We start from the raw sequence: 21,799 nt of genomic DNA, 5'->3' as shown, positions 1-21,799 counted from the left end.
CCGTGGCTTTGCTTCCAACACAGCCGTGCCACCTGGCTGTGCATATACAAATCACCCAGCCTTGTTAGCATAGTTTAGTGAAGATGTCAGCTTTACGAGGCCTGGGCCACACAGACTGCACTTATTGCTGACGTGTATGTGTGTGTGTGTGTGTGAGTGAGTGAGTGTACACACGCCGAAGGGCATGACCCGTGTTTGGGGGTGTTGAGGCAGAGCAGTTGGAGGTGGGTTGGGGGGGTCTGCCGCACACAAGTCTCTGACACTTCCTGTAAATTTGGGGCTCTGGCATGGGCCTGATGGAATGGCCGCCGGAGTCTACAAATAGGCTTTGTGCTTTAGTGATTTAATAAGGAGAGGAGAAGGGCCATAACATATGCAAACTAAAAGAAGCTAGGATTGGGTTCTGCCTCTAAAACCAAGATTCATTTGACTGAGAGCTGACATGCCCCTCCAGTGCGTATACTCTTTAAATTAAATGCTCACTGGAGTAGGGTGTGCAATTTAAAGGGACCGTATCCTGCCATTTATTTTTTATTGATTCTTTTTCCCTAAAGTCTATTTAAGAGATTTGCAAGTATTTTTTATACAGAAAACAGTCATAGTAATCGTACATGGCCGTGTTTGGACAGAAAGTTATTAGTGCCTTTAAGACACAACATATTCCCATTCATATCAAAATCTTACATAGATTTACATATGTTTTTGCTTTACTACTTCATTAAAACACAGCAGCCTTTATAATATGTGTATACTAGTATAATATGTAATAATAATTAGTCTATAATTAATAATAATAATAATACATGTATTTCATAATAAGTACATTCATATATCACTGTCCATTAATAAAATGCTTCATAGCACTGGCTTAGGATTATTATTTATATATATATATATATATATATATATATATAATTGTCTGTATTATTTGTGTTAATCCAGTAATGCTGTTTATTATTATTATTATCCTAATAACATGTGTGGGTGGTTATATATGGCATTTGCATATGGCTATATATAGCAATTGCAGGATTAGCCGATATATAATGTGAAATCACAAAAACATTAAATTCAAACCAGATTTTCTGCTGCTGTTTCATATATTGAGTGTATGGATGAAGAAATTGTTTTACTTACAGAAAACAAAGAAATGCAGGTCTATGTTATAAGTCTTTAAAATGAAAATTAAGGATTTCTTCAGCTGAATATCAGCTCACCAACACCACGCAGAGGCACATAATGGCCATCATATTGGTTTTTCTCTGTGTCTTGTTGTGATCATTAGCTCGTTAATCTAATTTCCCTTTCTGGTGATTGAAAGCCATGGGCTGCTCTTACTTTATAACGCAGATAAATCTGCGGCCTGTCGTCTGAGGAAAATGTAATCTGTCACGCGTCAGCCGTGCGCTTGCTCACCTGATGGTGGCTAATGATGATGTCGAAGGGCACGGTGCTGCTCGCCTTCTCTGCAGCCTTTGTTTGCCTTTACCAACACCTGATGCTGCATTCATTAATTGCCCACAATTAGCTACGAGCGCAGCCGTGCCAGGTGAGGACCTTAAAGAGAAATATGGGCCATTAAAAAGCAAGGAGGGACTCTATTAGGGCTGACCTTTTCCTTTAAATTACTGATATTTGAGATTTCATTCTGAATTCAATGAAAACTTCATTCTTATTCTTATAGCAGGGGCCTTTTTAGTTGCCATGTTAAAATGGGGTGCTCATCTGGCTGGAGGTCATTAATTATGGTCTTTATGAATTAGATTAAGAAGGTGTCAGTTCTTGATTCACTTTTTCTCTCATGCTCACAGGTTACTGAGTGGGCAGATGCATACATGCAGAGGACATGCTCCGATGGGGGATTTTACTGTATGCTTCATTTATTAATAAAAAAAAAACATATTAGGATATTTATATTAATAAGTGATCTATTGGGAAAATATCTATATTCATATCATTATGAATAAGCACAAGTTAAAGAAATTAATGTATAATTTTAGAACTTCTTTTTATAGTTACAATACAGTAATATTTGTTTTTCTGACATCTTTGTTATTAAGGCATTATGGGGATCACTCTGTCATTCCAAATGAATACATGAATAGTTTGCAGTTTTATTTTTAAGCTTGAGGAATGTAAATTTGTACATGTAGATTTTTTTTTAATCAAGTGAGCATATCTGTCTTATTACAAGATGCTCACAATATGTTCGACAGATTGTCACAGTAAGATGCAACAGTCAAGTATGTGACACACTAGAACCCTCTCTCTCTCTCTCTCTCTCTTTCTCTCTCTCTCTCTCTCTCTCATATATACACGATCTCTCGTACCACAAGCCTGACTTGCATGCATTTATTTATTCGTTATATTTCCTAATTCAGTTTGACGAATGAGTGACAGGTTGACACCTCATTCGGCAAGATTAATAGAACGACACAATATTTACGTCGCCGAGACAGCCAATTATCCCACCATCTATCACCAAGATTATCTTTCTGATTGAAAACTACTCGTCCATGTAATCGGAATTATTTGGAATTAGAAGGGAATTTATGGCTTCTTGTGTCACTTTTCCTGGCCGGTGCTAAATTAGAAATATTAGATACATAAAGAGAGCAGAGGAAAGGAAGTATATAACACACACAAAAATGAATGCCATTTCATTTTTATTTCATTCTGGTTAAGACAATGTCCAGGTGAAAAGTAGGAATGCGTGAGTTTAAACACATTACAGTTCTCACTTGTCCAATTTAGCAGCTGTGACCAAGGGCTGAGCACATCAGATTTAAAGTAAACAACATTGAAATAGGTTTGTTTAATTTAGAGGTCTTAATTGCCAGGTTATAGTAGTTTACTGTGATTTTATTGGTCTAGTGAATGGAATTATTTGGACCCCTTTAGGTGCCGCAATATATACAATAAAGTTTATCTCTATACAGTATGGTATTAAAGGGAAAATCCACCATTTTAAAACCATTAAGATATTAGCAGTTTATCCACAATGGTTTGTTGTGAAATTATACATTCAAGAACATCTTGCTGAGTCCTATTCAGTAGTGGTAATAGGAATCTGAAGAGGTTAAGGCCTGTAAATGCATAAGGTATAAAATATGTTTGAGATATGCTGTGTTGGTCTAAGTCATATATTTTTAAAAATAATTATTGGCAGAGATTTCAGAGGACAAAATATTCTTTGTTTTTAAATGTTTTTATTCAAGACTCAAGTAAAAATATATAAAACAATATATATATATATATATATATATATATATATATATATATATATATATGTTCAGATAATTAAAATTACATATTAAAATTAAAAAATGTGTAGGTTCTCTGGTCATTCTGGATGGTAATTCTTAAATATTTGTATTCTAGATATTGCAAACTCTGATCTTTAGAAACTCTGAATCAGTTAAGTTTCTCTACTATGAATGGCTTTGTTTATGCCTGAAAAATTGAGTCCTGCAACCCTTTAATCATGATATAGTTAACTGTGTAATAAAATCCTCTATGCAGCAAAATGACTGACAGTGTGTTTTATGCCATTCAGTTGAAGTCAATTTCTTAAAGTTTTGTATTGTTGCTGTTTTGATGCAGTGTTTAAATCTTTACTACACTGCACTTCCTTCTGGAAATAATGTTGTAAAGTGCTGTGAGTTGAGGGAGAAAAAGCATTTCATTGAATTACCTGACACTAGTAATCAATAATAGTCAAAACAAAAAAGAATAGTGTTTATGGTCTTCTGTAAATAGAGATGGCTCTATTTCACTATTAGGTGAATTGGTTCTTCTTAGACAGTCTTTTGTAATGAAATTTGGATCATGACGTTTGATCCTCTTATCCTCACTGGCACCAAAAAGCTTTTGGGTCAAGTGTACCTCGCTTTTAAAAATAGTGAAAATTGTCACATCTAAGCATGTTGGTGCCGTTCAATATCATTGCAAGAGATGCGTTCAGACTTGTAAACAGGATTAGACTCTCCCGATATAGAGCTTTCACAACTCGCTTGTTTATTTTTATCCTCTTATTAGTGGAGTTGTATCCTTAAAGGGTGCCAAAATTATCCTGCAATTTGCTGACAATGAAAAATGAAAGGTCTCTAACGGTTATTATAAGCAATCTGTCTGCATTGGGCCACAATGTGACTGCTGTGCTTGCGATACCAGCGGGGGTGACCTCAGCATGAAAGAGAGAGACTTAGCATTTCATCTTCAGACTCAGAGTGAAGTGGACACAGAGGTGACTGATATGTTCTAACTGTGGTCCTATGGAGAGCAGAAAAAGGAGGCCTTATAAGACAAAACTTAATTTTCTTTAGTTTATGAAAATTCTGTGTTGTCCTGCTGCAATTCATAAAAAAACGTACAATTCATAGTTTGAAAAAGTCAACTGCTCTGTACATTGAGTGTGCCTTCCATGATGACATAACCAGTAGAATTTGTATTAATTGTAAAATAAATTGGGAATACATCTAGTTAATTCTTTACATGAAAAGTTGGAAGACATTTTGCTGCAACAGAGACATCATTTTCATTCATGGTTTTGAACTTTTGACTGAGCCATGTTTCTTCTAAGGGTGCATTTATGTTGTTAGCCGAGACAAGCTTTAGAGAAGATTGGCAAAAATATCCTTTCAACTTAATGGAAAATTACATCACAACACAATTTGTTTGGAGTCACTATTGAACATTCAAGGGGTTAAATACTACATTACACAACTAGATTATGACAATGTAGCTGACTGAAAATTTACTGTAAAATAATTAAAAATATTGACTGTTCACAAATACATAAAAATATTTGCTTATTTATTTTATTTTATTTTATTTTTTATTATTTTTTTAAACAACACATTGACCTAATTTGAATTTGTTATTTTTAATGAGAACTCTGGAAAGTTTGTCCAGCCCAGACAAGACAAGCATCTTGTTAAAAAAAAAAATCTAAAATGATGTATTTTACAGTAATTAGGAGCAGATCATACTCACCCAATGAAAAACAGCACTGGGGAGGAGCTTACCATAATTTTTAACACAGTTTTTGTTTTAATATCTGTATACCATTCTAGAGAACGACTGTTGGTGTTTGAACTCAGCAGTGTCCCTCTCATCAGTGCACTTTCAGAAACTCTGTTATGTGTTTTGTTTCTTTGTCTGGGCCTATTTGTTTGTATCCAGTTTGAAAAGCTGGGACAGGGCACAAATGCCAGATATTTTTCCAGCATACAAACAGACCAGAGGGCTAGGAAACCGTGACAAATTATTCACCATGTTTTCCAAAAGATTTATTGGATTAAAGTTGTATACAGGGTCTTTATGTCAGCTTGCTACATGCAGATGCTTCTACAGTAAATACTAAGGTTACTGTTGTAAAGCTAAAAAAATTATATATATAGAAATTTTATTATAAATAACTTAAATGTTTTTTTCCTGTGAACTACTTTTATTTACAGTAGACTACTGTACCATGTAAATAGGTTTATCATTGTTTAAGCAGGATTTAGATTTGTGTCCCTGTAGAATTACAACAAATGGTTTGTAATTCCTCTTTTTAGTATAAACTGTATAATGTACATAAGAATGTGGCATAATTACAATAAAAGAGAATGACCTGTGGTTTAATTTGATAATGATCTTTGAATAGTTTTTATTATTGTTGTTTCTGGTTTATCAGTAGGTTTAAAGATCACCTTTCAGCTGCAGGGTAATAGTTTTATACATGCAGGTGTTTCTCTGAAAACCCTGGCTGCAGTTCATATGGAGCACTCGAGGCACTGATGGAAAGTCAGTGCATTGTGAGAACTCTCTTCGCACCAAGGGACCAAATTAAGAGTTTGCCCACATGTTTGTGTTTGCCCTCTCCGTGCCCTGAGTGACATTTGTATTCTGATTGTCTGCATGGCTGCAGAGGCTGTGGAGGCCGAGATGCTGCCGAAATGCTGCATATGTAAATGCTGTGTGTTGTGTGAGGTGGCGAGATGTCCCGCTCGGCTCGCTGACTGAAGGCTTCCTGCAGCGTGTAACTGAGACTTCCTGGTGTGGTTGCCACACTGAGGTCATGACCCCAGAACATGGCACAGACTCATATCCCTGTCTGCCTGTCAGATGAGAGAGAGAGAGAGAGAGAGAGAGAGAGAGAGAGAGAGAGAGAGAGAGAGTATTGTTTATTTATTTCCAGTCTCTGCTGATGAAGCTATTTGGCAGCTTGAATAAACAGGAACAAGTGAATAAGGCAGAGTCAGACACATGGCATAAAAGATAAAGTGCATTGCGTTTATGCTATAAAATAAACTGTTTTAAACACTTTGCTCAGTTTTTAAGCAAGACAGTGATTTTAGTTCAGCTTAAATAAGAACAAGTCTGAAGAGGTTTACCTGCAATATTGGATATGTAATCATGCAAAAACATAGATGTGTTAAGATTAAATTATTTATCTTATTTTTATTTTTAGTCAAAATGTTAAAACAATGTACAAAAACCCAAGCACACCAGTAACACTTTACAGACTGGAAATAAGTGGGTACCAATATATTAATATTATGGTAACAAGTTTTATTTTCTTGTTGTTGCTCAGTAATCGCATCTGAAATATGTTTTGAGATATTAGGGTTATTACCCCCCAAAACAATGCAGTAGATCTGCAGAAATTATACGTTGTAAAATACTCACTTAAAAAATGATCTATGACTTATGATTATTCAAATCAGATTTTAAATATTTATTTTAAAGCTCAGAGTGGTCGTTTAACACTAACAGTGTTGGTGTAACACTGGCAAGTTTGCAGTGTAGTCTGTTGTGTAAAAGGCAGCAGCTTTATTCACCGCACCCACTCATTACAACAGCCTAAATAACTGATGTTATTGTCTGATATGAAATGCAGTAGCCCAGTAATAGGATGGAAAGGACTGATTTGTATTTTACAACTCTTACCGTGTAAGTTTGTCTAATTTCGCTGAACATTTACTGATATAACAGCTAAAACACAAGGCAGAAAATGAGACTGAATTAATATTTTACAGCAATAATACCATATAATAATTTCTGCAGAACTAGTTAAAGTTTGGGGGTAATAACTCCAGTCTCACAAAAGTACAACACAGGTATACTTGCTGACTAATTATTTAGTAAAAGCTAGCAAACGAAAGATTTTTCTTGGTAATTTTTTATTCATTCTGTGAAAACAACTCATGTCTGTTGCAACAAGCCTTTATAAATGTTTAGAGTAAGTGTATTTCAATGGTCATTAAAGGTGTATAAACTGTTGTGTAGCTTTATGGAGGTTCTCCTCAGTGACTTGTTACCAAAAAACTATACTATACTATGCTACACTATACTATACTATACTATATACTAAAAAGTGTAGATTCTTAGTGATTTTTCTTTGTTGTTGGCAAGCAACTTTGAACAGGTTGTTCTATTACACTGTCGAGTTGAGATCATTTAATATCCACTCAATTAGCCACTTATCAACCATTGCTAGCTATCCTTCACTTTGCAAAGCTCAAAGTGATGACTCAATTGGGCAATGTCTACAACACATGCTGGTGCTACAGAAAAGATATTTAATCACAATTTGTGTGCACGGCCATCCCTTACTGTGTTGAATCTTCTCTCTGCATCAGAATGTTCTCGGCCAGCCAGGCTCACAGGGCTACTTCTAAGTGTTAAGTTGTAGGAAATTTTTTCTCTTTTTCATCTTGTAGCCTGGGGAATCTCGGCGGGAAGGAGGCTCATTTCCTCATCAAACACTCAGTGAGTGATTCGGAATATTTATGAGGGCTCCAATTTAAGTTAAACATTTAACAAAAAGCATCCGATTAAAATTATACAGCAGAAATGGTTAAAGTCCCCGTGGGGGGGCCTGGGGTATAAACTGAAGCAGGAAACAGGTTGAATTAAAGCAGGATTTTACTGAGAGGGCTAGTAATTCACTCTCTCTCACTCTCACTCTCTTTCTTTCTCTCTCTGTCTCTCTCTCTCTCTGTATCTATCTCTATCTCTGTTTATATATGTATAATCTTTATCAGTTCAAATTTAACAGGTGTTAATAAATTAGTATCAGTGGGGAAAAAAAGATCTTAGGAAACATGTCTAATGTAAAGCTTAGGATGCAAATCTTTTCATGTGGAACATCATTTAATTGTGTTTGGACTGTCAGATGATATCTTGGTGAAGGAGACAGATAAGACCAAGGCATTTATATACCACTCAAACATTCTTTAATTACCTCTCTGTTCAGAAACTGCAGCATAGCATTAGCACAGAGAGTTATACATATCATGTTGAAGACATAGGACAAGATCTTATGTGATCAACAGATTAGCCCATTTAACCCCTTATACACCAAAGGAGTTCTAATGCAAAGATTTAATGAAGTTTTTTATTCTGATGTTTAGATTTTAAGTGTTTTTACAAAGAAAACAATTTAATGGAAGCTCTTTCTACCCAGATTTGATTCAGTATATCAAAGTAATGACTTATATTTGAAAGTTGTCATATCTTATCATGTTTCAGTTTAAATTTAAACTGAAAAGCTCTTGGTGACTTAGTGTGTTTAGAAAATTAAATTTCCAGAAAATAAGTAAACATTTTGGATATTAATCTAATGAGAAATGGGTTATGGTTGTTATTTCGATCTTAGAGTTTGAAAAATGTGGGAATAATGATACCAATAATAACAATAATAATAATAATAATAATAATAATTTTAAAATGTTATTTTAGATATGAGAGCTTAAATGAATTTCTGTCAATACAAAATCATATTTACAGAAATAAGACGTGATTTACTACAACATCCAGTGTCATTGCAGTATTATGTTCTTCAGCCTAGTAACACATTTTCGCTATAGTTCACCCATGTCACACTACACTCTTTTCTATTTCCAGGTTCTCCGCCTACTCTGTCCTCTATATTTTCACACTGAGTGGGTAGAGAAGGGCTAGTGGAGCACTTCAGTGCCAAAGTGACTCATGCTTGCTCCAGTTTAATCACCCCTCCCTGGGGGTCTTGTGTGGATCTATGAATCAGGTGTGGAGAGAGGGCTCTGGCTGGTTTGATCAGCAGGAAGACAGACATGCACTCTGGCCTGAGTGTGGCTTACATAAATGAAAATGGTGCTACTAGACGCTGTGTTATGACAAGCTGGACTGTGTGATGGAGGCTGGTCAGACATCCATAAAGGTCCAGCTCCCACTGGGATGCACCTTCTTTCCTCTTAACAATGATACAGGACTGGCTTTAGGAACTACACCAGTGCAATTTATATAGACTCAGACTAGCTCAGAAGCAGGCAGTAAGGATTTGGGCTGAAATATACATCATTAAAAATGTAATTTTGTTTTTACTGGAGCAGTACATGCAAGGATTTGTAACAGTTTTACAAACATAACAACTGTATGTTTGTAAATGCATTACTCATATGAAGACTATACCTATGTTTGTATGACCCCTGGTTCCTAACATCCATTGCAAATCAAAAATTAAGAAATTTTTATTGCATTTGTAACTGCAATAAATAGACCCTTCTGAAACAAAAATCACAGCATGTCCTCCTGACTGATGCCATTGAACAGCTACTTTTGGTTCCCTAAAAGAACCATATCTGAAAAAGATAAGTGAGTGAATTCTCATTTTATATTTAGAACCATTACAGTTAGAACTTTCCTGTAACGTAAAGGTTCTAAAAGAATTTACCGGAACCTTTTCCTGTAGAAGTCAGTTTGAATTACAGAAAGTAGATCTGAAACTACTGTGTGTGATGGAGGTACAATGAAATGTATGATTTTATCCTTTAGTTATAAAAAATGGTACGTTTTATAAACATTTAGTCCATTTTAATAGAAAAATAGATCATTTTCTTCCAGGAATACAGCTGCATCTACATTAACAGTTAAAAAGATAACTGCTGTGCGTTTACTGGAATAAACTCAGTGTGCTGTGGCTTCTCTGCACAGTAGGGGTTCACCTTGTGTTTGTATCATGTGTGTGGCGGCCTTCAGGGCACTCACTGATGCCTACTCCACTGTTCTATAGCCTCAGGGCATCATATGCTGCCCGCTATGGCTTCTGGCCCAAACTGCATGTGGCTGTGAGTGTGTGTGTGTGTGCGTGAGTGTGTGTGTGTGTCCCAGCATGTTTATCTTTCTTTGCATCAAGTGCAACTCCTCATGCTTGTGTCACTTGTCAATTCCAGCCATGCATCTCCTCAGAGGTAACACACTGCAGTCTGTCTGTCTATGCAGGCATGCAAACACAGCCATGCTGTGCTGGTAAACATTGTTTAGTTGTGCTCCCTGCCAGAGAATCACACGCTAAGGTAGTGTGTGAATAAGGTTTGCCTGGAGGGTCAAGGATGCCATTGTGTTTTGTTATGACCTGCTCTGGTCATATGACCTGTTCAGAGATTCCTGGAATGTTTTTGACATGGCTCACATGTTCCAGTGTTTAACATGATTGTTTTCCCACTGATAAAAATAGATTGGTTGTCTTCCAAGACTTAATAAGAGTCATATTCATAGCTAATGTTGTAGAAGTTCTGTTAAACTGTAACTTTACAGAATAGACTTCTTTTATGGCATCCTTCCTCCTCTGCAAAAAATAGCTTACATACTGCAAGATACATTGATGTCAATTGAAAAGCAAACACATGCACACACATCAGAGAAAGGAGGGGGTTAAAGAGAGTAATTTGGAAGTGTCTATTTATACATTATAAACAAATGACCCTGTAGACGTTCATTAACTTTGTAGGTTTTTATTGCTGCCTTATAAAGGTCTCTGATTTGAGGGGTGTGTGTGTGTGTGTGTGTGTGTGTGTTGGGGGGGTGGGGGGGGGGGGGGGCTTTTATTACTGTTAACATACACTGATCAACCACAATATTAGGAACATTTTCTTGTTTCTACACTCACTGTCCATTATCTCAGCTCCACTGACCATACAGTAGCACTTTGACTACACTCTGTAATTTAGAATTACAATCTACTGCTCTGCATATTTTATTTGCCTCCTTTCACCCTGTTCTTCACAGGTCAGGACCACCACAGAGCAGGTATCATTTGGCCGGTGGACCATTCAGCACTGCAGTGACGCTGACGTGGTGTTGGAATGTTAGTGTGTGTTGCCTTGGTACAAGTGGATCAGACACAGCAGTGCTGCAGGAGAATTTAACATTGTTCCCATACACTGTCTGCTCTAATAGATACATCTACCTTGTTGGTCCACATAGATGAAAAGGCAGAGACAGTCCATCTGTTGTTTAAGTTTGTGTTGGTCATCCTCTAGAAACTGCCCAGAGGACACTGTTGGTTGGATATTTTAGGTTAGTCGACTTTTCTAAGTCCAACATTGACACGGAGGGGTTGAAAATCTCCAGCAGCACTGTTGTGTCTGATCCACTCATACTAGCATAACACTAAGTATCACGTCACCAGGGAGTCAGGGTATTATTACATGGAAGGGTTTCAACTACATTTGGAAAAACAATGAGGGTGATGAGAAACACACAGAGGATAGTAAAATAATACATTTTGTGTTGTTTACAGACTTTCATTTTTTTATTGATTTCTTCTTCCTATCACCACCCCTGAACATAAATCTTGAAGAGAAGAAGAGTCATCTTTATTAGTCCCCTTAGGGAAATTGCTTCTCTGCATTTAACCCACCTGGGGTAGTGAACACACAAATGCACACTAGTGAGCAATTCTTCACACACACTAGGGGCAGTGAACACACACACACACACACACAACCAGAGCAGGGGGCTGCCAACTATCTTGATGCCTGAGAAGCCGTTAGGGGTTTAGGTGCCTTGCTCAAGGGCACTGTGAATGTATTTTTTCCTCTTGATCCTGGGAATAGAATCTGTGACAGTCTGGCCTCAAGCTCACTTCTCTAAACTTAAGGCCACACCTGCTTCCAGTTTTATCAGTAGAAGTCTCCTTTTAAACTTGTAGTTTTAAGCTCCTGTGATGGAGAAATGATATTTCATTATGACTGCGATTTGTTGTTAAATATGGTGATATTTCACAAACTTTCCATTTTGGCTTTGTTTTAAGCATTCTAAACAAATTATTTTCCAAACAGAGTCCAAAATAAGGGACTCATTTAGACCAAGGTGGCAGGATGGATAGATTTTAGACCCAGATGACCTTTGGTAAGCTGCTGTATAGTTTGCTTGTCGGCAGGACTGTTAGACTTGGACTGCATGGCACAGATGTCTTTCCAAAGCATTGGGACTGTGATTAGCTGACACGGCGCGTGGGTTTTGCAAGCTGTACTATTTTGGGACAGGCTGCTTGGGCTGAAATGGGAATGAAGGTATTGATCCTTTGGCCTGAATGAGAACGATGCACCACAAGCTATTTTGGTAGTGGAGGGGAATTCGTTGCCTTTGAGTGCATTATGCAATGTGACGTAGATAAGCTCAATGATATTGGCACTAAAACAAAATGGCTGCCTTATCACATGACCTCTAAACCAGCTGAGCCAAAATAACTGTCCCCCTTTTGCCCTGTGTTGTGAACGAGAGATGACTATGGTCCTTTCTATTCTCTATCTATGTAACCCTTAGCCAGCAAAGTAGCTATTACCTGCAGTCAGCCATTTACTATATATAGGATACTCTTACATGCATCTCATCAAGTGTGAGTCATAGTGAATACGCATGCACTTTCTGAATGTGCAATATATTCTGCTTATTTTACTGTTGGGTTATTGACCCATAACTCTGACATTCTTAGTAGTGATGTTAAAGAGTTAATAATTGACTGCTTTTAAAGTATATATGGACAACAACTTTTGCTTAAAACTGCGATTTTCAATATATTTGTCCTCCCACTGTGCATTGTGGCTGACAGTGATGAATATTTGTTCAAAAGTTTGTGCTTCACATAATGATTTTCCTTAATGAAAATGGATTAAGGCAAAGGGGGTGTGGTTACTGTGTGCAGAATGTTGTGTGTGGCGAGCTTGATAGAGTTTACACCCCTCTATAAGACCATCCATGATTCAATTAGCCTCTTTTGGTGCTAATAAAAGCAACATATGAGATAAGCTTGTAGTCTAAAAAAGCCCAAACATTTTTAAAAACAAATATTAAGCTTTTATCTTCAGTAATTTTGAAGTTACTGAAATGTCCCTCAGAAGAAGAAAAACATTTTTTTGCATATTTTTAGTAAGACTTTTCAGTAGGGTCAGTACAGTCTTGGACTGTACTTTTTTGGATTACATTTTTTGTGACTATTTTTGTGGTTATATTTATTTTTTGAATATATCATCGTATAGTGATGTCATTTTGAGTTTTTTATTTTCATTCCTTTGACAGCCCCATTTTACAAATATGTATGTTGCAAATTTGGATCCAGTTTTGCAAAATTATTGTGTAATAGCACAAAAGTAAAACAGTTTTACACATAAAAGTTAATCAAAATGATCCAAATTAATGCCAGTTATCCTAATAAATACCTTAAACTATTTCATTTTATGCAGTTTAATTTTAAATTGTTAAATTTGGAGGAACCATAAACTGACATGCGCAGCAAAAAATATTGTGTTGTATGATATAACACCATATATAAACAATAAATCACAAAGCAGTAGTTTCCATTATATCAGATGACCCATACTGTACTTATTCTCACATGCATATGTATGAACTCAAGCAGCCATTTTATCACTGAGTAGTCAGACTGATCCAGCCAATAGCAGCCGGGTCAACAAGCAACTAAAATAACAGATGGCATTGTGCGGATTAGAAAAACGATGGCCTCTAACAAGCCTGAGGCTGTCCCACTGGCCCATGCACTACCCCCTCTCCACATGTGGCTGCCCACTGTGGACATTAACTGGTTAATGGTGTACTAGCTTATTGATATCACGCGTGGGGTTTTATGGAGCACATCCACTGTTTTAGAGCCAATGACTGAACTTCCAGATTCACATCTATGCCAGTGTAAACTCATTCATAGACATTTTTAAGGCTTGAACAAACATTGAGTAATCAGTCATGAGGATACGGTGGCCTGTATGACTTCATTTGGAAACCAACTTTCCACATTAACACTGGTGTAGCATTTATTCCTTTCTCAAATATCATGTGTTCCCAGGTTATTTATTTAACTTTATACAGAGGCTGAACCCTAAGCCCTTTGTGTTCAGATCCGAAAGAGAGTTAACAGTATTACTTCCCCAAAAATGTTATAATTAATAATATACATTTTTTAATCACGTTTCAGCTGTAAAATTGACTGCTGCTCTCTGTACTGTAAATGTTCTGGCTTAAGAGTGTTCTACAGCATTTTTGTGGTTTTGCTTTCTAAAGAGAGTATTACAAATGTTATATAAGCCTGGGTGGCACGATGGCACAAACAGTAGTGTCACTGTCACACAGCTCCAGGGTTCTGGGGTTGTGGGTTCAAGCCCTGCTCCGGGTGACTGTCTGTGAGGAGTTTGGTGTGTTCTTCTTGTGTCCGTGTGGGTTTCCTCCAGGTGCACCAGTTTCCTCCCATGGTTCAAAACCACACATTGGTTAGTAGATTGGCTATTCTAAAGTGTCCGTAGGTGTGAGTGAATATGTGAGTGTTTGTCACCCTACGAAGGACTAGCGCCCCCTCCAGGGTGTGTTCCCCCCTTGTGCCCAGCGATTCTGAGTGGTCTCCTGACTCACCATGACTGGATAAGCGGTTACAGAATATGAATTAATTAATTAATATATTAAAATTTTTATTTACCATTAATAAAATTGTTGTGGATCATAGTAACCCCACTTTTGCTATCAGTATGCAGTGGTTTGCTTATATGTTTTTACTGATTACATACACTATATACTTACAAAATGTTATTGTGGCATAATTTATTACAATATAATTAGTGATTGTCCTATTTTTTACCCTTGAGCAGATGAATTCAAAACCTTTGAAAAGTTTGAACTTAACACTAGTGACTGCCTGACGTAAAGCCTTCTGTAAATATCTACATATATTCTAATCATAATTAAAGGGGACGTCTATGATTGTAGAGAAACAGTGTTCTCTCTGGTTTCTTTGTGTTCAGAAGCTCTGTGTCTTTTAAGGTGGAACAGTATGTTTGAGGGAAAAAAACGAATGTTTGTACTTGGCTGAAAATTGTTTCCAGCCAAGTTTTTATTCACTGTTTAAATTACCACAGAAACTTATTTGTAATTCAAATTAGCCATCTCCTGAATTTGGAGACGTTCTACTTTAAGTAATCTGAAACTAAATTATTCAGTATTACCCACCTATGGTGCAGGAATAGAACAATATCCTCATCTCAGTTCATGATCTTCAACATTTGGAGTTCTCTACAGTGTCTAACAAACTCCAGATGTCATTTCTCTGTCATCAGCAGAGAGAGAAAGCCTAGCATATGGGACTGAGACACATTGTTTTTTTACCCATTTACTGTCACTGGGGATAAAAAAAACAAAGAATCTAGAAATATTCATGTTAGTGCACCAGAATGAATTACAATATATATATATATATATATATATATATATATATGTGTGTGTGTGTGTGTGTGTGTGTGTGTGTGTGTGTGTGTGTATGTGTGTGTGTGTGTCCAGAAGAAAATTGACATTTTTTAATCACAACAGGTTTCAGAGGCTACTTTTTTGTACACTAATCAGATTGTAAGAGTTTCCTATATGGTAGGTTGACAGCACTGGCTTAAATATATACTTAGTGAGTGGAATCTTTCATCATTTCATTCTAGCTGAGGCTCTTTAATCACAGACTGAGGGCCTAGCTCAGACTATGTCCATCAGAGTTGAAGTCAGATAGAAAGATAGAGCAGCTTTAATATCCAGCAGCTCTGTGTCTAATACGCAACCTGGCAGAGTCCTGGTTGATGACAGCGAGGCCATTGAGCCTACCGAGGGGAACATGACCCAAGCCCTGGGCATGGAGCACTGAAAGTGCCATGGTCCATTCAGCACTCTGTGCACTGCCAGTCTACTGCCTCCTGAGTAACAGTTGCTGCATAGAGGAAGCATTCAAGAACAGCACAGAAAAACACACATTAATCTTCACAAATAAAGATTCATCCTTTATTATTGTGCATTTTCCAGTCAGAATCAGGGCTGCTATTAAGTTGGAAAATGGGGGGAATACAAATAAATAGCTGTATTAAACCATACACATATAAGTCTATGTATAGCTTACATTTTTGCTTTAATCTAGGCGTTCAGTGATAGGTGCAACATTTGTCATGGTATGAGAGTGTATTGGTGACTTGCATATTTGTGAAGATTAATGACATCATTTTGAGACATATGGTGCCATCAAGGTGGGGTCATTTCCTGATCCATGATTATTTCAGCAAAACAATGCCAGGTCTCAGTCTGCACATGCTACAACAGCTTGGTTTTGTAGACGCTGAGGACTGGCCAGACCTGTATCCTGTGGTGCATCCTGCAGAGGAGAATTAGACAAGGGTGACAAGACACCGTGGTGAAGCTTCAATGTGGAAACTTCCACTTACAAAACTGCAACAATTGGTATCTTTAGTTTCCAAACGATTAATAAGTGTAATTAAGAGGAAAGAGGATGTATCACTGGTGTAAACTTGACTCAATACCAAATATTTTACAGTCTATTGCAGGCATCATATTTACAATTTATATATTTACAAAATACAGTCAAGTTGGTCAAAAAAAACATTGAATACATTTTTTAGTTTTTTAAATGGTGTCTTACATAAAAGCATTTTATATACTCACAATTTATCTCACCAGTAACAGCCATACTTTACTGGAAATACATGTAAATACATCGTAAATTCTATGTTTATATTTAAGCTGGCATGTATGTACATATTTTTATTTGAGTATTACAGAAAGTTTCTATTCTGTAGAGGCACTTCACCAACAAAAATGTTTCTTTAGTGGTGTGCTTTTGTGCACCATAGAGCACAGATACGTGACTGCCCGAGGCCTGCTGAAAGTTCTGTAATATTTCCCTAAATGTTACCTAAAGGTATTTTGGTTGAAAACGTGATGAAACTTGTTTTTTCCTCAGGAGATTGATCAGGTCACAATCTTTGTTGGATACTTGGCTGCACAGTTTGAGTGGACATTATACTGCACAATCAATGTCCATCAACCGTTTCATTTAGGCATTTTTTTTCCTGCTTGGAGTTGGAATAATGTATCCGAGGCTGTGCGGAAAGCCGTTTAACCACTTTGGAGCTGTGTCTCTAATTGGATTTTAACTGCAGAGCCTATCAAATGCCCAGCAGTGACCATCATCTCCACTATTGGATTTTTCCAATACTTTTATGCATCAGGTCCTCGTCTGCATTCCCTCCCTGGTTAAATGACATGCCTTTTAATCAGGAGCTGTGTAAAATGTCCATATGAATTGCGCTCATCAAACCTGGACACACGCGCTGAGCAGTCCATTAGCAAGCCAGACAGAAGATTGTCTCTAAAATGAAGCCATTAGTTACGCAAAGCCCATGGAGTAAGCGCTTGTTTGGATAAATCGGATTGATCTGCCTGCCGCTGCGGATGAATATTTTACCCAAAATGAAATTTGGACGCATGGGAGGAAAAAAAAACAGCAAAACAAACGTTGAGGACAAGCCGGTGTTGGGGGGCTAGGTAAAGGGAGATGTGATGGTGGAGGGTGATCTCAGGGAGGTCTGTTCTCTCTAGAGATGGGCAATATGATGCTATTTTATTGTCACAGTGATAAACGATATGCTTTTACCATTGTAAAAATCCCTCTCCTAAATCATCCTCTCCTAAAATACCCATGGAAGTGGCTCCATCAGGTTCTTGATCTGACTGGAGTCCACATTTTAGAGAATATCTGGACTCACATTTTCAACAAAAGAATTCTGATTCTTGAATTAGTTTAGTTCCTGATTCTTGGAAACTTATATGTGTCAATGTTGCCAAGTTCTGAGCCGTCCTGAGGAGCTCAAGAACAGTGGAGAAAAGTAGCCAATGCACCTCGTGTTGAGCTAAACACAGCCACAGAAACACATACATACGGTGCACATTCCTCTTTTTTTATTTATTTAACATTATTTGGAGCTCTGTGCTCTTTCTGGACATATCCGAGAACATATGAGAGGTGTTCATAGGTCAGTTTAAATAAAAATCTGTTCAAAGCAGCAAATGTTAATATTAGTGTACAGGTAAAAATGATGTACATTTGGATTGCCATGTGCAAAATGTATTAGTAGATTGTTGTTTTTTTATTAATATTGATGAAATAAGTTTTTTTTTTACAAAAATCAAGCATTTTTACAGGTTGTTTATATTTACATGCACTCATGAACTTGATTACAGCGATACGCCTAAGATGCACTGAATAGCAAAACTGTCAAACAGTGAAATTTGCTCTAGTTTGATGACCGTAAACAACTTTGATGAATGAGGGCCAATGAATATAGTTAATATAGCTGATGAGCCAAAATGTTTTGTAACTCATCATCTATATTAAGCCATCAACACTGAGTGGAATAACACAAACACTTTAGTTCTTACTAATTGACAGCATAAGCATTTGGATATCTTCAGGTAAAGAACACTGGGCAATGGCATGTTTTATTTTTAAAGAGAGTATAATTAAACTATTTTATTAGGATGTAGTTTAGTGAAGAGTATGAAATATTGAATAAAATAATTGGTTTAAAAATGAAAAGCTTTGTTTTTTGATGTTGTGGACAGTGAACATCCCTTTAAGTATCAAAGGAAAACACATTTTGGGCACAACAAAATACACATCTGGAATGTCACAGGAGTTTTGTTTTTTTCTGAACCATTTATGGTGGAATGGATATAGAACTTCTGCACTGTAAGAAGCTTGCTTTACCTTTGGTACAAAATAGGACTCATTGTTTTCCCCTCCCCCTCTATGCCCTTAGGATATACTGAATTTGTGTTTTGCCAAGAATTTTGATTCTGATGCATCACTAATCATGATAGGATATTTTTATTCTATCTCCCACCCCTAATGCTCCCCTCTGTCCTCTCCTCTTGGAGCCCCAGGAAGAGGATTTTCTCCAGGTTGAGTCGGTGGGTCTGATGATGAGTCGCTGAACGAAGGCTGCGGTCTGAATGCTCCCAGTTAAAGGAGAAATTAGGGGCCGAGGAGAGGGGCTAATAACTGTTATTAACCCCGCGCAGGCGTCGCCGTGCAGAGAGTGCCGCGGTAACGAGGGCCCACTGTCAGGGCTGTGAGGCGCGACGCCCAGCCGCTCGCCCCCTAGGAGAAGCTAACTTATTAAAATAATGAATTAGCCCAGCAGATTACTGCAGCCTGCGGCAAAGGCAATTATCCCTCTCCAAATCCCCGGACGGGGCTCCCCAGCGCAGCCATAAAACAAGCGCTCGCAAAAAGAGCGGCGGCAGAAAAGCCACACTCCAATGAAAAAGGCTGTTAATTAGGATCTCTCCCACTGCGGGCAGCCCTTTACTTCAGCCATAACACAGCAACCACAATGGAAGAGTGAAACAGAAGCAGAGAGAGAGATAGTGTGAGAGGGGGGGAGAGAAAGTGAAGAAGAGTGAGAGATAAGATGGCAGGAAAGAAAGATGGAGCTCTGGCAGAAAGCAAAGGGAAAGCACTGTCACTGGAGACTAATAGTGCTCTTCAGCTAAGACCATTTAGATGTCAGGTGAAAACCTTAGTGCCAGTTTATTTAAATGATCAACATATTATTAACATATACAGACTTGTGCAAAAACGTGCAGACACACAAAAAAAGTATTCATCAAAGCAATGTTATGTTTATAACAGTATACATTCAAAATAAATCACTCCTAAGAGAATTTCCTATTTTTAAAAAATTGTGATGTAATGAACGTTCTATGAAAACACAGATTTAGCTCCAGATTTCACTTCTATGCCTCCAGTCATTCAGTAGATTTGTTCAAATCCTTCAGCAGCGCTCATGATTTAATTTAATGAAGAGTTGATTGAGCCGACCTCCTGGATAATCTCTAAAATTAATCCTCGTTTTTTCTCAGGAGAGGTTCAGAAATCGTTAAACAAACACAATGCCGTACATAAAATCACTACTGTTTAAATTTATTATTATTAATTTTAACGTGTGTATTTATTCTGGGTAGGCTCCGGACCCACTGCGACCCTGAAATAGATAAGTGGTTACAGGCAATGAATCAATGAATGAATAAACACATCTGTCCCAGATAAAGATTTTCATATAATTTCTTTCCACAGCATCTGAAGTCCATAAGTACCTCCTCAGGGGCCATCTCTGGCATCTGCAAAGAATTTCATTTGGATCACTCAAATAAACTGGTAAGAAGCCACTAATACTTGCTTCCTGACACCAGGAGGTTCCTTTTTTATGTTTATTAATTGTAGGGTGAATTTGCACATTTTGCTGCTGTTTTTCAGTACAACTCAACAAATAATTCCTAGTACATAGGGGCACTTCCAGCATATAACAGGGATAAAATTTTATCATTAAAAGTTTTTTGGTATTGTGAGGACATTTTGGTCTTCCTCACAAATTTACCTGGAACTTTAATGTAGAAAAATTAAGAGTGAACATGATTTACTAGAAGTAGAGCAGAACCAATTTGTGTTTGTGTGTGACAGAGAGAGAAGGGGAGGGAGAGAAGGAAGGAATGGTAAGAGTCAGAGTTAGTTATGTATTAGCTATATTTCAGCATAAATGTCATCTACCTTCTGAACTCAACAGTAGCAACGTTGTGTTTTCATCACTAAATAGAACCACTAATACGTCACTAGGCTCTGTTAAAATTTGATAAAAGATTACTCTCTCACTCATTGTCTTTAACCGCTTATCCAGTTCAGGGTCTCGATGGGTCCGGAGCCTACCCGGGATCATTGGGCGCAAGGCAGGAATACACTCTGGAACACATCCTTCACAGGGTGACACACACACACATACGGACACTTATGAGTCGCCATTCCACTTACCAATGTGTGTTTTTGGACTGTGGGAGGAAACCAGAGCACCCGGAGAAAACCCACGCGGACACAGGGAATTCCTCACCCAGAGTGGGACTTGAACCCAGAACCGCCAGGTCCCTGGAGCTGTGTGACTGTGACACTAACCTGCTGCTCCACCGTGCCACCCATAAAAAAATGTACATTGAACACATTCAGGTCTCAAACTGACCTCTGTGCGATACAGAAAGGTAGGGGTTTTCACATGTGTAGCTCACTGCGCCACTGAGGAACACTGATAAATGATTAAGTAGCTTAAAAATAATTGTATGTAAAATTTCTGTGTGCATTAACACGTTAACTCGATAATTGTGTTCTGACAGCACTAATGTTAATATTTATTGTCACTGTCCAATGAAAAATCTCCAAAAAATAGTAACTTTAAAGGAGACCTTCTTAACTATCTATTATATACATATATAAAAATACACACACACAGAAACACAGGTTGGAATAAGTGTATCTGCAGAGGACCCCTGGTGGTATTAAATGCTGTCATTGTGTAATGGCCTTCTATAGACATAAACAGACCAAATCTCTGAACTGGACATAAAGCATTTGTCTCTGTATAAGTGTGTGTGTGTGTGTGTGTGTGTGTGAGAGAGAGAGAGAGAGAGAGAGAGGGAATGGTGTAAGTTTCAGCCTCCTTTCCCATGTCACAAGCTGGTTAAATCTCCCTGGTGTGCTGTATGTGCTTTATCATGGTAGTAACTCATGCGCTGTGACTGGAATGAGTCCGTACGGACTCCACCGCAGCCCTCGAATGGGTGCAATTCAATTCAATTGTACTCAATTCTATTTGTACAATGCTTCTTGCAA

At 37.5% G+C, this 21,799-nt stretch overlaps 1 long non-coding RNA gene across 1 annotated transcript in view; it reads left to right on the top strand.

Annotated features, from left to right (window-relative positions):
* Positions 1 to 21,599, top strand: part of LOC136693884 (uncharacterized) — a 29,953-nt gene extending 8,354 nt beyond the window's left edge. Inside the window, exons 3-4 of the long non-coding RNA XR_010802123.1 lie at positions 20,222 to 20,302; positions 20,820 to 21,599. This is a non-coding gene — a long non-coding RNA (uncharacterized lncRNA). The remainder of the gene's footprint in view (positions 1 to 20,221; positions 20,303 to 20,819) is intronic.
* The last annotated feature ends 200 nt before the right edge of the window (positions 21,600 to 21,799 follow it).

The sequence above is a fragment of the Hoplias malabaricus genome, chromosome 1 (assembly GCF_029633855.1).
Source record: "Hoplias malabaricus isolate fHopMal1 chromosome 1, fHopMal1.hap1, whole genome shotgun sequence".
Classification (NCBI taxonomy): Eukaryota; Metazoa; Chordata; class Actinopteri; order Characiformes; family Erythrinidae; genus Hoplias; species Hoplias malabaricus.
Note: the sequence above shows the minus strand (reverse complement) of the source record. Positions and strands in the feature narration are given on the sequence as shown.